General features: G+C 30.4%; 1 protein-coding gene across 1 annotated transcript in view; it reads right to left on the bottom strand.

Annotated features, from left to right (window-relative positions):
• Positions 1–15,522, bottom strand: part of LOC142322986 (solute carrier family 23 member 2-like) — a 46,041-nt gene extending 30,519 nt beyond the window's left edge. Inside the window, exon 1 of the mRNA XM_075362079.1 lies at positions 15,115–15,522. The gene's annotated coding sequence lies outside the window, so the exon portion shown is untranslated. The remainder of the gene's footprint in view (positions 1–15,114) is intronic.
• Between the last annotated feature and the right edge of the window lie 1,266 nt (positions 15,523–16,788).

Below are 16,788 nucleotides of genomic sequence, written 5' to 3'. Positions count from 1 at the left end.
AAATTACTGCTAAGTTTTTTTTTTAAGTATTTTAAAATATTTAATAATATATAATTAACTTATTTAAGTATTTGTGTAATTATTTAAATATTAATTGAACAAATTTGTGTGTCCTTAGTGATCTTAATTACCAAATAATTCATTTTTTTCTACTTATTTCTGTTTAGTGTTCAGTTTTTGATACAAAGAATTTTTGCATGTATTTTAAATTTCCCAAAGAACAATTATGATTATTTGTCAGCCATTCTCTATGGTAAACAGGCTGAAGGTGTCAGATTCAAGACTAAATATCACTTGCATTGGGCCTTGTATAATGATCTGCAACAACATATTTAATTTTGTAAGAGGGTAAAGCTTGTCTTACTGATGCTTCATATTCCTGAGATTAGTTACATGATGCCTTTTTCAGAAGTGACTGGAGTGTCATAAATTTATTTTGGTTACTTAACATAAAATATTCTATAAGATTTGGAATTTTTTTTCTTATTTTTTCTCTGAGTACATATTTTTCCTCTAAATTTAATATGATTATTTTACCAAAAATGTATATATTCATAAAGTGTTTCTGATTGAGGTTTTAATGACAATATTAACCAAGTTGCTATTATTATAGTGATATTTCCACTTAACAATATATTTTTCTGTATTTATATGATGCAACTTTGAAAAAATATGAGCAAAACAGGAAGCTGATTGTTTCCTTTTCATAAGTTAATGAAAGACAAGCAATTGTATAATATAGTTAGTCAGTAATACTGAAAATTTTTCTGACCAAAAGATTTAGATAGTGGTTAATAAGTTAGAGATTATAAAACATGATAAGTCTTCCATCTTCTTTTTTCTATCAAGAATTAGACCTCATGCTTGCTATACAATCCATATCTTTAAATTGGTCTCCTCATCTCATTCTTGGGCAACTTAGATCTCTTCTTCCTGTAGCTATATAATTATTTAATAACATTGTTCTATATATTCTGTGCATCTAATCCATTTTCATTGATACTATTACTTGTTATTCAGGTGGTATATGTTAAATTCTTCTCAGATATTATTACTATGCTCTCTATCTCTTGTCTTCTACAACCTCAGGAACCTCATCTTTTGAGTCACAAAAACTCAAATGACATAGTTATTAAAAGTCTGCAGCGATACTGTATATCATTTCTATTAAATTTTGTGTGCCACAATAATGATTAATATATCTATACTTTCTGCAGTCTATTTCTTCAATTTCTATAATGATACCTTAATATTATAAAAGATTTAGTTTGAGATAATGTATCCATTATTATAAAGTACTACTTGATTCAGTACAGATTCTGAGAAATAAAAGGAAAGGATCTGATTTTTTATTCATCTTAATTCATATATTCTATTACCTATTTTTTTATACTATAATTAACTTTTTTTTGAGTCTTGAGTAAATGGTTAATGCCATCTGCTCATAACATTTTACATTAACTACAGTCAGAATGTCTTTAAGTAACAAACTTAAAGGATATCAAGTAAGGAAATAATGCTAACATCTAAATTCATATTTAATAAACTAGTTGGTATAAATTACTTAACAATCCTAGAAACAGTTTTCCTGTGTACTATTGGTGTTTTGTAGTAACTAATTATTACAAGTGATGTCACAATTAAATTAAGTAAAAAAATCCTTGTTGAAATTCAACCATTTTTGTTATGGAGAGGTCCAATTAGGCCTATAAATTACTTTCTAATCCTGACTGTCTGGAGTTTTAACACCAAATTACTATTATATATTGTACATAAAAATGGAATATTGCTTTGCTAATATATTTAATATGGGTTCACCTCAGAACTGCTGCTCATACTGATTGAATTGATCAGAATAAATAAATGGCCCTGAGAGGCTTAATCCTTCTTAAAATACTTAGGAATCACACCTGCACTCTTTGTCATCTACATCTGGAGTACTGGCTCTCAGGTATATTTTATTTTGGGTAGAGAGAGTAAGCAAGACCTAGCAGCATTCCTTTACAGTTGAGAATTAAACCAGTATAAGTATCACTCCAAGGACCACCTAAATACCATTGTACTTGAAAAATATATTTGCTTCCGCACCCCATTATACTGATTAAAATATTACAAAATGGCATAAATTTCAGACTAAAATACTTCGATACACTTACCAGTTTAAAGAAGTAGTAATTTGTTATAAATTGTTTGAAGATTAGAAAAAGAGCAATATAGAGTTTGTAAACATAAATAGTTTGGAAATTCTGGTTATTAATATATTGTATTAATATTATTTTTACTAGGCATGTATTCTATTAGATATTATTTTTAATGGGTATATACTGAGTGGTCCATTTGAATTAAGTCACATCTATATCTCAAAAACTACACATTTTAGAAAAAAAAAGTTTTTCCATTTCAAGAGGGAAATACATTCACAACTTATTTTGTTCTTAATAAGACCAAATAAAGGTCATTCAAGGTTAACTTAATTTTTTTAAATAGGAACCTATATTTATTATTGCAGAATTGAATTCTTTGCAAAAAAAATAATTTCATTTCAGACTTTTTTTCTAATATTGATAGTTTTTTAGTTATTCATTTTCAAAAATGGTGTAGGCCTATAAATTGGTGTTTTTTAGTTTCATTAGATCTGGCCCAGCTGATGAGTTACATCCAGCTGATCTTTAATTGATTGTTTTTTATTTAAAATTTAACATTAACCTAAATAAAATCCATTTATGTCTTAATGAATTTTTTTTTAATCAAATAGTACATACTAGTATGGTACATAAACTACATCTGTTGCATGCTTTGGTCAATTAAGTTATGTCGACTCCATGAAAATATATGGTTATAGAATTACTGTTATTTAAAAAAATGCTTAATGCTCTTTATTAAAAATAATTACAGAAACTTACTCTATATAAATTACACAACAAATGTAGTGGTGTCCTTCTACTTCTATGCATTTTTCAATATGTTTTAAGAATGACCCATGAACATTTAAGAGTTTCTCTCATGATATCTCTACAGACGTTTGTTAGAGGCTTTCATGTTTTCAAGGGTAGTTGGTTACTTCTAAGTAAACATTTCTTTAATGTAACCCCATAAAAAAAAGTCTACTGGAGTAATGTCAGGTGAACAAGCAGGCCAATGAAATGGACCAGCTTGACCATACCAACAATCATTGTATTCGTGGTCCAAAATTACTCTGGTGACAATTGAATAATGTGCCAGACAGCCATGATGATGAAACCACATCGTTCTTCTCTTCTCCAAGAGTAGTTCATCAATCTGTAAATGCAACTGATTTTCTAGAAAATCTGCGTATTTCCCTTTGATTCCGCACCAAACATTGACAGTCCATGGACGTTGATGTTTTACTTCCCTTAGCCAATGTGGATTTTGTTCTGCTCAATAATGCATTTTATGTTTGTTTACTGCTCCATGATTAGTAAATCCTGATTCGTCAGAAAATAGAACATCAAAATTTTGATCTACCTGTACTTTTCCATCGACAAAATGCTACTCTTGATTCAAAGTCGTTGCCACGCAATTCCTGATGCAGTGAAGTGTAGTACGGATGGAATTTCAGGCGTTTTAATATTCTCAGAACACTGATTTTTGATATCCTGGAGTCAGGCGAAATTCTTCTTGAACTAACATGAGGATCTACAATGATCACCTCAGCCACCGTTACTTATTGTTTTCTGCTGTCACAGTATTTTGGCGTTCCTATTTTGGCCCCCACACTTACAGCATCACTAAATTCTATTCACAGAAGCACAACTTGGAGTATTTCTACTGAGAATCGTAAAGCATACAAAGCTACTGTCTGATCAACATTTCGTATCAAAAAATGCATAAAGTAGGACATTTGTTGCTGTAATTTACATAGAGTAAGTTTTTGTAATTATTTTAAATAAAGAGCATTATAAAACTTTTAAAGTATCAATAATTCATTAAACAAATGTTTTCATAGTCAACATAACTTAACTGACCAAAGTGTGCAACATACTTAGGCTATTTACCATACCAGTTTGTACTATTTGATTAAAAAAATTCATTAAAACGTAAATGGACTTTATTTAGGTTAATCCTTTGATTGTTTTTTATTTAGAATTTAACATCAGCTGGATATAACTCATCAGCTGGGCCTGAATTTTTTTTTGTTTAACCTCCAGGATCACCACTGGGCCAGATGTAATGAAACTAAAAACACCAATTTATACGCCTACTGCATTTTGAAGATCTATCAATTTTAGAAAACAGTTTGAAATGAAATTATTTTTTTTTGAAAAGAATTTGATTCTGCAATTAAAAATATGGGTTCCTATTTGAAATTAAGCTGACCTGGAAATGACCTTTATTTGTTCAAGGAAAACATAGGTTGTGAATGTATTTCCCTCTTGAAATGGTAAAACTTTAATAGAAGACAGTTTTTCCTAAAATGTGTAGTTTTTTAGATATAGATCTCTCATTTTAAATGGACCACCCGGTACATACAAATATATTATTTTTTATCTAAACTTTTTATTCCTATCTCATATTTACAGAAGGAAGATTTAAAATCATGTTATTATGATTCAAAGCAATAATATTAGCTGAAATATATTTGAATAAAAAAAGTGAGAAATAAAATATTCTAGGCCTTTGTCAGGAGTCACAGGTTACCATTTTATCTAGTAACTCCACTAACTGAACTATGGTGACTGAATCATATCCTGGATTTTACCAAAGTAAGGTGAAGTTAAAATACCAAAAGCCTTTATTTGATTTATGATGAGGATTTTGGTTCTTAATTTCATAACTTAGAAGCAAAAGCTTATGAAGAAAGTTAACTTTTATCTAGGCGTGTAATTCATTGCTTGATGTCAAATAATTTGAATCATTAGACCAATATTTAGTAACTTAAAAATTCATCACTTCCTTACTTATATGAGCTATTTATAAACATATTATAAAAAAAGAACACTTCTATCAAACTAGATAGACAGACATCAAATTACAGCTGCCCTATCTTCTAAGTAACGAACCTTTTATTTTTTTAAAAATAACAAAGATCTTTAAGATTCAAACCTAGGAAGGCAGAAGAGATGCATCTAATTTACCACAGAAAGTAATAGAATGGTAGCATATTATTATGTAAATAATGTGCCTTCTCTGAGTAATCCCATCATATTCAAGTATTTTTACACAACTGTCCTCTGAAGTCCTTTTGGTGCTAGAGCCTTTTGGTCAAACAGGAATTTGCCTTCTGTGGGGGCCCTAGTGTTTGAAGGAAACTTTTCAGATACATGTGTGTCCGGGAAGGGTTTGGTTGGATCACGTCGACACTGTCATTGTGTTCAACAGACCTCGTTCAGGACAATATGACAAATCTCTCTCATGCTTCAACCAAATAAAGTAGGTTGACACTTACCTTATTTTATCATCTATACACAAAAACGTTTTGCAGAATTCTTGCATTCACAGTTGTAATCAATTTTTTTTAAATTGTTCACATCATTACATATTGCACATAAACATTATCAAGAATAATACAATTTTTTTTCTTTTTTATAAAATTTGTTTTTTTAATTTTTTAAAATATAAATTATAAAAATCTATAATTTAAAGTCAAAGTTGAAATTAAAATTAAAAATTAATCATTTTTAATATATATATATAGAAATACATCTTGGAAAGATGGAACTAAAGATACTACTGGAACTAGATACTGGAACTAAAGATGGAACTTTGGAACTTGGGGAACTTGGGGAATACCAAGGGGGATTTAGGCCATGGAGAGGTTGCCCGGAGCAAATAATATCCTTAAAACTTATGATGGACTTATATAAAAGACGGAAAAAACAACTAATAATCACCTTCATCGACTTTAAAAGGGCCAATGATTGTATACACCGACCATCCATGCTGAATATTCTGAGAAACCTGGGCCTTCACCCTAAACTCGTAAACATGATAAAATTAACTTTAACCAATACCCAGTCCAGAGTGAAATTCAGAGGTGAACTCTCTCAACCCTTCTACATAAAAACTGGATTGAGGCAAGGAGACGGCCTCTCACCACTCCTTTTTAACTGCGCCCTTGAATTTGTCATGAGAAAATGGTATGAAATAAATCCCAAAAATATAAAAATGGGTACTAAGAAAAACTCCATCACACTAAATTGCCTAGGATTTGCAGATGACCTCGCTCTTTTAGCAAATAATATTCAAGAAGCCAAAACACAAATCATGAGCCTTCAAAACCTAGCACAAAAGATAGGGCTTCATATCTCTTTCGAAAAAACTGAACTAATGGCCATAGATCCTCTGGTAATAGAGCACATTACGGTAAACAATCAGAAAATTAAAATAGTAAAACAATTTAAATATCTAGGGGAAATAATAACTTATAATTTAAATGAAAAAGTGGCATGGCAAAACAGGACAAATAAAATGATTAAATCCCAAAAATTAACTTGGTCAACATATAACAAAAAATGCCTTTCTGCTAAAACAAAACTTAAACATTATAAAACTGTAGTACAGCCAGAAGTCACCTATGGAAGCGAGACCCTTTTCAAAATCACTCAGAAAAACCGAATTGAAAAAATTCTGAAAATAGAGAGGAGAATTGTCAGAACGTGTATCAATAAAAAACACCAAAAAGAAGGCCAATGGTGGATTGTGCCAAATGAGGTGGTGTATCGAGAAATAGAGCCTGTTACTGATACTATGCGGAAAAAAAGAATCTCTTTCTTCGGTCATCTCATAAGGACACCGCAAACAACACTGTCAAGAAATATCATTGAAAAGCTCTGGTTCCAAAAGCTAGAAGTAGGATGGATCAAAGAAATTAGAGAAGATATGAAAGAATTGGGAATTTCCCTGACTGACCTACAGAATAAAACTGGAAAAATTACAAAGCTAAAGGATAAAAGCATTAGATTTAAACAAAAGACAGACAAACGACAAAATACAACGAAGAGGGTGTTTACGGATGAAGAAAAGAAAGCAAGATCTGAACGGATGAAGAAATACTGGGCAGCTCGAAAGAGTAAAATAACACGCTTTTCTCAGAAAAGATCCAACTAAAATTGACTTAAGTGGTCCCATGTTGGCCGTAAAAGCATAATAATAATAATAATAATAATAATAGAAATACATCAATTGAGAAAAATATTAAAATTAAAAATGACTTAAATAATAAATAAATAGGAATAAATAGAATCATGAGACCTTATCAATTGTGACTGGGTTTGAGTGCTGAGTGATAGAGTAGCTGGACTAATCGGAGAGGTATCTGTTGAGAGCCAGACTAAGGAATGATTCCTGAAAGATAGCAACAGCTCTTTCAGTAGTTATTAAGGACGTAGGTCAGGAGTACTTAAACGGCCATATCAACTTCACTCAATCTTCTGAGCACTGAGCAGCTGAAAGCAATGGAAAACTATGGCTTTTTTCCAAGAAAATGTGGCTCTCTGTATTTTCATGTAACAAAGATGGAAGCGCCTTCTTTGGTAAAATACTCCAGAGGTAAACTAATACCCTGTTCAGATCTTTGGTTGGGGACTACTAAGAGGTCTCACCAGAAAATTAAAAAATAACATTCTATGAGTCAGAGCGTGTAATGTTAGAAGTTTAAAAAAAGGTTGCTAGGTTAGCAAATTTAAGAAGGAAATGGATAAGTTAAATGTAGATGTAATAGGAATTAGCGAGGTTTGGTGAGAAGAGGAAAACGACTTTGTCAGGTGATTTTTAGAATAATTAACTCAGCGTCAAATAAAGAGCAGATAATTGTAAGTTTTATAATGAACAAGAAGATAGAGAAGAGAGTAGAGTATTTCAAAAAGCTTAGCAATAGAATCATTGTAATAAGGATAAAATCAAAACCTAACCAAATGTTAACATCCATATGCTTACAAGTGCCCATGATGATGAGGTAGAATGTGTATACAAAGAAATTGATGAAGCAATTAAACAAATAAGAGGATGGAAATTTAATAATAGTTAGAGATTGGAATGCAAGCATTGGAAAAGGCAAGGAAAGAAATATTGTGGATGCCAATTGCCAATTGCAAACACCCCGTTTAAAAATCATAATAGAAGAATAAACACACGGAAAAAGCCTGGTGGTACTGCAAGGTATCAGATAGATTATATCATGGTTAAACAAAGATTTAGAAATCAATTTGTTGACTGCAAAGCATACCCTGGAGCAAGCATTGATAGCTACCATAATTTAGTGATAATGAAACTTAGATTGGGGTTTAAAAATCTGAAGAAAAGGTGTCAGATGACAGATGAATTGGTGGAATTTAGAGCAAGCTTGAGGAAGAGGAGGTACAGAAGATTTTTGAGGGGGACATCGCAAGAGGTCTGAGTAAAAACGATACGGCAGAAAATATAGAAGAATGGGAGAATGTTAAATAAATAAATTCACATCAGCAGAAATGAAGAACAAAGAGAATTGGTAGAAAACCATGGATATCAGGGAATATATTGTTGTAGCTGATGGATGAATATAGAAAGTATAAGAATGATATTCATGAAGAAGGTAAAAGGAACTATTGACAATTAAGAAATACTATAAACAGGAAATACAAATTAGCAAAATTCAAGAAAAGTGTTCAGAAGTGAAAAGAGAAATGATCATTGGTAAAATAGTTGGAGCATACAGGAAAATTAAGGAGAATTTTACGGTACGTAAATTAAAATCTATAATGTGTTCAGTAAAGATGGTATGGTACACCGATTTATAAAACGAAAGAAAAGGTTAATAGGTGGTTGTAATATATTGAAGAGTTATATGGAGGAAATGAATTAGAAACTGGTGTTATAGAAGAAGTCGAATTCGAAGAGGATGAAAAGGGAGATACAATGCTGAGATCTGAATTGTCATGATGCCAAAAAAAGCAAGAGCAGATAAATGTGAAGAATACAGAACAATTAGCTTAACTACTCGTGCATAAAAAATCTAACCAGAATTCTGTACAGAAGTATTGAGAAGAGAGTGGAAGAAATGTTAGAAGACCAATTTGGTTTCAGGAAAAGTATAAGGACAAGGGAAGCAATTTTAATGCTCAGATTAATAGTAGAAAGAAGATTAAAAAAACAAACCAACTAACATGGCATTTATAGATTTAAAAAAGGCATTTTTTAAAAGGTATTTTAAAAAATGTAGGGTTCAAGAATAGAGATAGAAGAACAATTGCTTGCTAACATTTACAGGAACCAAACTAAGGGAATCCGACAAGGATGTTCCCTATCCCCGATACTTTTTAAAATTTACATAGTGCTAACAGTTAATAATGATAAAGAACAATTTAAATCCCAGAGTAACAGTGCAAGGTGAAAAGATAAAGATGTTAAGATTTCCTGATGATATAGTAATTCTAGCAGAGAGTAAAAAAGATTTAGAAGAAACAATGCATGGCATGGATGAAGTTCTACGCAAGAACTACTACATGAAAATAAACAAGAATAAAATGAAAGTAATGAAATGTAGTAGAAATAATGTAAATGGACCACTGAATATGAAAATAGGAAGGGAAAAAATTATGGAAGTAGAAGAATTTTTTTATTTGGGATAGATGAAGAAGGAGTGGTATAAAATAGCACAGGTGAAACAAGCTTTCAGTCAGAAATATAATTTGCTTACATTAAAAATGAATTTAAACGTCAGGAAAACATTATTGAAAGTATGTGTATAGAGCGTTGCTTTATATGGAAGTGATACTTGGATGATCAGAGTACCTGAGAAGAAAAGATTAGAAGTTTTTGAAATGTGATGCTATAGGAGAATGTTAAAAATCAGATGGCTGGTTAAAGTGACAAAGGAAGAGGTATTGCGGAAAATTGATGAAAGAAGCATTTGGAAAAATATAGTTAAAAGAAGAGACTTATTGGACACATATTAAGGTAAAATTGCACAGGCAGGCAACGTTTGGAATATGTAAAACAAATTGTTATGGATGTAAGGGGTATACCAAAATGAAGCAACTGCCACTAGATAGGGAATCTTTAGAGAGCTGTATCAAACCAGTCAAATGACCGAAGATAAAAGTAAATAAGAAATGGTTGTAGTTGGACTTCAGCCATTTCTTATTTATTAATTATACATTTTGTGTTGTTGCTCTAATCAAGATGTTCCGGTGGTTTCCCTCAATTTTTCTTGATAAATGCTAAAATAGCTTTTGTTGTTATCTATGTTTCATTTTGTTTTTATGTTCATTTACAGTATTATTCTCTAAAACTGTTACAATTTTATAAATGAGAAATGGTTTATTATTATTATTATTATTATTATTATTATTCTCTTAGGCAAGCCCAGTAAAAAGCATCCTGGCCGGCCCATAGGCAAGGCGCAGGAGCTATAACTATTGTTCTGACGTGCATTGTATATGGTAGCATGAACTATTGAAAACTATGGGTAAAATGTAAGAATGAAAGATAAAATACCAGATATAACAATTTATGAACTGCCAGATGTTAACGGCCATTGTCCCCCGTCTGCAGCTCCATCTGATGACGATCAGGTGGCCCCTCAAGAACAGGCGTTATCTTATCGCGCGAGCTTGTGATGTACCGACGGACCAAGCGGCATGTATCCAGCAACACAGCCTTCTGCATTGGTCGGAACAGATTTGCTGGTGCTCCAACGGATCTTAATGAACCATGCAGAGAACGTGGAATCTCTCCCATCGCGCCCAAAACCACCGGGACCACTGTTACGCTCTCCTGGTCCCAAATCTCCCTGACTTGTTCTGCAAGATCCTTATACTTCACTAGTTTTTCCGTGTACTTCTTCACTATGCTGGTGGACAATGGGATTGTGACATCAATCAGGAAGGTGATTTTTTCCTGCTTCTTGGTCAGAACGATGTCTGGCCTATTATGCTCCACTGTCCTGTCCGTCAGAACAGTACGATCGTAGTACAGTTTATACTGATCGTCCTCTAATACAGACTGAGGAGCATACTTAAAATACGGGACTGAAACGGAGAGGAGACCCAGGTCCAAAGCGAGTCTCTGATGAAGTATCTTCGCCACGTTGTTATGTCGGACTGTATATTCCCTTGGAGCTAAAAACTGACACCCGCTAACGACATGTTCGATGGACTCGTTGGTCGATCCACAAAGACGGCACAGGTCAATGGTTACAGCAGGATCCTTGACGACATGCTTTCTGTAGCTGAGTGTGCTGATGACCCTGTCCTGTATAGCAAATACAAGGCCCTCCGTCTCAGCAAACAACTCGGCATACTTCAGCCAGGCCAAAGACGCATCTCGATCAACCGCTTCATCCATAAGCGCCGCATAGTACCTTCCATGCAACTCCCTCGAACGCCACCTATCCATCACACTGATCTCGGAGAAGGTATCCTCAAGGGGCTGAAATTTCTCATCACCGAGGCGCAGTGGGGTTAGATTACTGTCACTTTTTACTATAACCCCGTGGAGCAAGCTGGATTGGCTCTTCTCTAGGAAGTATTTCCGGAGATTCAGCAGTTGTTTTGCATGAACCTCCCGCAAATCCACAACGCCTCTTCCTCCTCTATTCCTGGACAGGTGAAACCGCTCGACAGAGCTGAGCGGGTGATGGGAGCGGTGTCGCGTGAACGATACACGAATCATTCTATTAAGCCCTTCAAGGTCTGTCCGCGTCCAATTTATCACGCCAAAGGTATAGGAAATCAACGGAACGGCAAATATGTTAATGGCCTTTACCTTATTAGAACCACTCAACTGGGAACTCATGACGGCTGTTACTCTACTCTTGAAGCCAGATGTAAGGTCCTCTTTCGCTCGACTATGGCTAATTCCAATATCCTGCAGGAAACCAAGGTACTTATATGTCTCACCACGCTGCATTGCATTCATGAGTGCAGGAGCATCCATCTGCGGCACTTCACACGCCTCAATCTGCGACCATTTTCCTCTCTTCATAGCATTGACCCTACACTTGTCAAGACCAAAACTCATGCATATGTCAACACTGAACCTCTCGACAACATGGAAATGAGTTAGGGCTCATCCTCATCATAATTTTATACTGATGAGAGAAATATTTTATAAAAGTATCATTATTAGATGATTTTTTCTAAAGTATTTTTATTTTTAAAACAGGGTTATAAATTCCCTCCTTCAGTTCATGAAAATCTTATTTTTGTACCTTATTTTTCTTTTCTTTATTCCAATAGCTAGATTTTTAGAACACATTACAAATTGTAAATTGGGTTTACCTAATGTTGCTGACCACCTTAACAAACATTCTGTATCTGATATTCGAACAAATTTGGAAATAGTGGAAATCAAGAAATTGAATTTAAATAATAATAGTAAAAGTTTGGACATTTTGGAAAGATTTTATATAATTTAAAGTACAAAAGAATTTCCAACTTTATCAACTTTGACAAGAGTATGAAGACTACATTATTATAAAAGCAGCAACAGATGGCAGCATGTTTTAAATAATAATTAAATAATTTTAAATAAATAATTTCAAATCCACTCAGTAATGTAGCTGGCCAGGTTACAGGATATAAATCATATAATTATTTTATTTTTAAAGTTAATTTTAATTTTTAATTGACATCATATTTAAATATAAGTAATTATTTTATATAATTGACATCATGTTTTCTATATATGATAGTAATTTTAATTTTAATATTTTAATATTTTAATTTTTTCTAAAAAAAAAAAAAAAAAGAAAAAAGAAAAAAATTGTTTGATATATAATTTATATACAACTGATGATGTGGGATTCTGCGAAAGTGCTATTGGAATAAAGAAAAGAAAAATAAAGTAAGTGTCATTTCATTTACTTTGTAAATCTGTACTTTGTTTTTGATTATAAAAAATACAATATATTGATTGGTACAGAGGAATATGGTTCTTAAGTATTGCCTTTAGAAAAATCATAATTGAATTATATATATAACAATTGATTGTCATTTTATTATTCGCCAAAAGTTTAATTTTAAGTTACTCTATCCATATTGAATATTTTCTCAATCATTATGCTTGTTATGCTATTTATTGTTATGCTATAACAATTGAGAAACTATTACAATACGGATGTAATCATTTGATACAATGATACAAATTGTTATATATAGAATACAATTATGGTAGTTTCATAATTTTAATCATAATTATATTTCTCTTGAAGGTGGCAGAATAGCTGAAAGCACTTGAGGAAATTAAACTGGAATTTGGAATTAAGCTGTTTTTTAAAATTATATATAATAATTATTAAACCAAACGGTGGCATGTTCGAAAATCTAAATTTCTATTTATTTTGTTTTATGTTTGAATTTAATTTTTTTTTTCATTATAATTCCTTCAATCTATCATTATGATGGAAACAAATCTTCCCATCTTTATTAGTAGATTACTAAGGCATTCCACCATTAACTGTTAACTGTTTCATTTTACTTCAACCTTTGGTTTCTTTTTTTGTTTGCATGAAATGTTAATAAAGTTGCAAAAAAAAAAGCATTTCACTTTTTTTAAATAGTCTACATTTGTTTACATATTAAAATATTTACAAAAACAAGAAAGATTCTATTTTATAAAGAAATTTGTATAATCTGTCGGCTCGAATCAACAATTTAAAAACAATGCTTAGCTTTTTTTTAATCTTTTGTTCAAGTATATCCCACTTTACTGTCATTTAAAGTTTTTTCAGTTACTTTTTAATACTTTAAACAGAATTTATAAGTATAAAATCAAATTTATTCTATTATTTGTTACTTTTTACAGGTTTAACATATAAGTTACTAAATATACAGATTTATTATATTATCTCACTTGATTAAGAACATAAGTATAGTAGGATATCAATAATCCAAATGAAATTCTTTCAGGTTGTATGCAGATATTCAGAGATGGTAATAAATAAATATATTTACCTCATATTATTTCAATCTGTTCAGTTTTAATATTTCAATTCAAAAAATACTTTTTTTATAGATAATTTACCATATTATTTGCCTTAATAATGTGTAATTTACAACTTGTGAGAAAAATGCCATCTCCAACTGAGACATGAATAATAGAACCTTCCTTATTCAAAGGTAGAAAAAAAAATAAAGGCTTCCAATTTCTTTTTACTGCTCTGTCGTAGTGATCAGCAGAATGGTATGTTATTACAGTAAAATTAAAAAAAATCATAAAAAATTATAAAATCGATCACATAATTATGTTATAATTATATAACATTTAAAAATTAAAAAGTATGTTTTATTTTAATAAAATTTTCAAAATAGTTTAAAAGTGTAGGGATAGTTCTTTTTAAGAAAATATAAATTATTTCAGCTGCGAATTTTACACTGAATTAATACAAATTATATTTAATTTTTTTCAGCAGGTTAACTCCTTAAAGCATTATAATTTAGATATTTATTTGTTTATTCCTTTCATTATTAAAAAGCTGGGAGTGATATAGAATTTACCATTTATATAATAGATATCCAAATTCAGTATCACATGATTCCAGTCAAAAGATATATGTATTTTGTAATTTAATATGTTTTTAACTAATCTGTGGATAACAAAAAGGAACTGGTCCTTTTTGTTATCCATGGATTAGTATACCTAACCTTTCCTTGATGTGATTGAACAATATATAATTATTTACTAATTTGAGTGAAATATTTATTTATTTACTTTGAACAAAAAAAAATGAATTTTACTTTTTTTACAGTAATATAGTCTACATTGTTTACATACTAAAATACCAATATAATCAAGAAAATTTTATTCTAAAAAGAATTTGTGTAGTCTGCACACTCAGGCAGATAATTTTAAAAGAATTCTTAGCATTTTAATTTTAAAGATATAAGAGTTTTTATGTTAAATTATTAATGTAATTAGTTTTTGGTTAAATTATAATTAGCTTAAGAATTAATGGAATTAGTTCTAATAAATAGAACTAATTCTATTAGTTTTTTTTCTAAAAAAAACTAATAAATTTGTAATCAGTACAGTTATTATATTATTGACTGACATAAAAAGAAATTTGAAATAATTTTTATTATTTTTAAATGTAGAAATTTTACACAAAATGACCGATTGGTCTATTTTCTACTAGATATAAACTTTTTAACAAAAGTATAATCTGATTTTACATACCTGATAATGAATAAAACATTCAGGATTTGCTTGAAATCATACGTTATTTCACTGACACTTCTTTAGACTGACTGTATTGTATGACATTAATGTTGCAAATAATGCTAATTAAATCTTTTACGCGATATCATAATGTTGCACAATGATAAAAATTATAACGTATAAATATATATATTTTTATTTTTAAATAATCACATAAATTTCACACTAAAAAAAACAACTGCTCAACTTTCATCAATCTATCTTCATTCAATTAGTATAAATCATATTTTTACATCCAATGTTATTACTATTATTATCATGAATTGAGATCAACAAAGTACCTACTAACGACTAATGAATGATGAATAGTAAAATAGTTGTTTGTTTTTTTTTTGAAAGAAAATATTAGCATGAATATGCAACAGTAAGTGAACAAGTGTTTTGTTTAACACAAGAGGAGTAACTTTGTGTATATACATATGTGTGTGTTCATCAGTATATATCTAAGTAGAAAAAGAGATAAATATAAGCTGCAATATAATTCTGTCTCACTCTATTTAAATCCAGTGATAATAGGTTTAACAACATTAGTCTGTTATTTATCGGTTAAAAACTAACTAACCTCTTTATCTAAGGTCATGTGGTATTTGATTTTATGTATCATTATAACAAAAAATTATACTGTTTATGGTATTAGTGTTTTAAGTAATACAATATATTTTTATTTTATTTTATTAATTACAAAAAAATAATTATTGATTCACTTTGTGTAATAATAAATTTTTCATTTTATTCAGTTACTGACTGTTATTTAAATTAACGAACTAGTTGTATTGTTCAGAAATTAATTGGTTAATTGTTTATTCAGTTTGTATTAATTATTGGTTAACTTTTTTCTTATTTTTCAAATTCTTTCCTTTGTTAATTTTTAAAAGTTAGTTAAAATTATGTTTAATCTGTTGGGTTGTAATAAATAGGGAGGAGAATCCCTTTAACCCATCTTTTAACATGTCCCTCATAAAATAGTCTTATGGTCTCGCCCTTGAAAGTAAGCCAAGACCATAAAAGGTTCTCTTTCTGGAACAGTTGATAGATCTATAAATAGAGTAATTTACTACTTTGAGTTTTCATCAGTTCCTAGATATGACAAATAGCAGAAGTGCATTTGTGCTGGAATGCCATTCCAGTACTGCTTTTTGGGAGAAATAAAAAATTGTCTTTTTACATATTTGTTTTAACTTAGTCTGGCCTATGTTTTATTTTAACAATATATATTCATTGTTATCATATATCAGTATTATATTATAACATCATGTTATATTGCAGAAAGTGCTTTATTGATTTTTTAAATTTTTATTATAATTAAAATTAAATGTGTTATTGTTTGTAATTGTGTGTGAAAATATAAAATATATATTTGTTAGTGAAAGATATTATCACTTCCTTAAATGGCATGTGACAAAGGACACTGCTGTAAATTATAAAAATTAGACCACATTAAAATGATCCTAGCTTTCGGATATCTGTTTATGACAAAATATGTCACTAAAAATCTAATTCACAGAATGAAAGTTAAACATTTGACATGAATACACCAGGCTGGTCTACTGGTTAATTCATCACAAATCAGTTGTTTAACAGCTAGCTGACTGTTTCAAAGTCGAATGTTCTTATGTTCAACTCCTAGTAAAA

This window comes from Lycorma delicatula, chromosome 4 (genome assembly GCF_047948215.1).
Source record: "Lycorma delicatula isolate Av1 chromosome 4, ASM4794821v1, whole genome shotgun sequence".
NCBI lineage: Eukaryota > Metazoa > Arthropoda > Insecta > Hemiptera > Fulgoridae > Lycorma > Lycorma delicatula.
The sequence above is the reverse complement of the archived record's forward strand: the minus strand, read 5'-3'. Positions and strand labels throughout refer to the sequence as shown.